Source organism: Heterodontus francisci, chromosome 10 (genome assembly GCF_036365525.1).
Source record: "Heterodontus francisci isolate sHetFra1 chromosome 10, sHetFra1.hap1, whole genome shotgun sequence".
NCBI classification, from domain to species: domain Eukaryota; kingdom Metazoa; phylum Chordata; class Chondrichthyes; order Heterodontiformes; family Heterodontidae; genus Heterodontus; species Heterodontus francisci.
The window spans coordinates 14,296,675-14,298,296 of record NC_090380.1 but is presented as its reverse complement, the minus strand read 5'-3'; the positions used below and the strand labels follow the sequence as shown (position 1 = coordinate 14,298,296).

The following is a 1,622-nucleotide window of genomic DNA, read 5'->3' as shown; positions in this document are numbered from 1 at the left end:
TATCTCAACACTTCTCCCAATGTTTTAGGTTTCCATATCAACCACAACTTCCCCTCCCCACTCAAAATATTCTGTCCCCTCTCACTGATGTCTTTATCAACCAATCTCAGTTGCTCCTGTCAGCAAGCTTCCTTGTGACATCAAATGCCTTCAGCTTCATGACATGGTAGTGAGGTAATGGTGTTTTTGATGATGTTTGATATCATTGTCCTGTGTATTTGAATCCTTACGAACACTCGTGAATCTCTGATGCAGTCCTGGGCCCACTAACAGCTGTTACCAAATATCATGGTCCATTATAAATGAGAGCACATATCCAGCAGTAGAAGTCTAATCAATGTCGTGGTGCTTGTCCAAGTCAAAGGAGAACATGCTTAAGGGAAGCTTTGTAAATTCTTCCCTCATGATAGACAGTGATATTTCCAAGAAGATAAAATATATCATTGAGCAAACGGCATCAGGAAACCAGATCTGCTCCCACCTGCTCCACATCATTGTTAAAGGATGTGGAATTGGCTGAAAATAAAGTGAGTGGCCACAGGGACAGGTGGAATTTAGAAAGGATCCAGAGCAAACAGCAAGAGCATCCAGTGTGATGTCGTGCTCCTGTGGCCGAATGGATAAGGCACTGGTTTCTACAGGCAGGTATTTGTGAGGTTAAATCCCAATTGGGATGAGATTAATCTTCATTCAGTGAATATCTGCTCTTAGTCATCATTAAGAAACACACAAAGATTAAAGTAGCTTCAGTTTGAGTGCTGTCTGAGAAATGACTGAAACTTGGAGCCAGGGTAAGGAAAGAAAGCTCTGGAAAGACACTTGCTTTTCACATCCAATCAACATTTTGCCCAGTAATCAACTGTACTAATTGTTGACAGAAAACAGCAAGTCACATCCTGTCATGTCATTGCTGGAACCTTTGGCATCAATACATTGTGGTTGTGTGTGAAAATAAAGGCATCAAATTTGGCACTGCTTAGAAAGAGTGTCAAAGGGACAACTTACAACTTCTACACCAACAGCCCCAGTGGCCTAATGGATAAGGCACTGGCCTCCTAAACCAGGGATTGTGGGTTCAAGTCCCATCTGGGGTGCAATAAATCCATTCTCCTTTTCTCCTAACTTTGGAACATATCTCACCACTTCACCTCCTTTCTTATTTGCTTTCCACTCTCACAATCTGAAGTCGTCTTTCAACCAAGCTCTGTGCCATCTTCACACTCACTGAACAAAACCACCTTTACTTTCCACACAAATCCTCTCCCTTTTACCCCTCTTTTCACTTCACACAACATCCCATGCACAGTTCCTTCTTTCAAATACAAACACAAATTACAACTCAACTACAAATCCTCTAAGCACATTCACACCTCAAATACACACCACACTCTTCCTCCAAACACCAACAATTCTGTCTTCAATTATTATCTGGGCTATCACACAATGAAAATGCTCAGCAGGCAACTGTACAGTCTGCTGGTCCACTGAGCTGCACAAACCAGGCAGTTGTCAGGATCAATACTTTTTTTTATTCATCCGCAGGATGGAAGTGCTGGCAAAGCCAGAATTTATTGTCTATCCATAAATTCCCTTCACAAAGTGCTGACCCCTCTTCTTGAACA

At 42.0% G+C, this 1,622-nt stretch overlaps 1 non-coding gene across 1 annotated transcript; it reads left to right on the top strand.

Annotated features, from left to right (window-relative positions):
• Positions 1-1,021: 1,021 nt before the first annotated feature.
• trnar-ccu (transfer RNA arginine (anticodon CCU)) lies at positions 1,022-1,094 on the top strand. The gene has a single exon. It is a non-coding gene; the product is annotated as a tRNA-Arg (tRNA).
• The last annotated feature ends 528 nt before the right edge of the window (positions 1,095-1,622 follow it).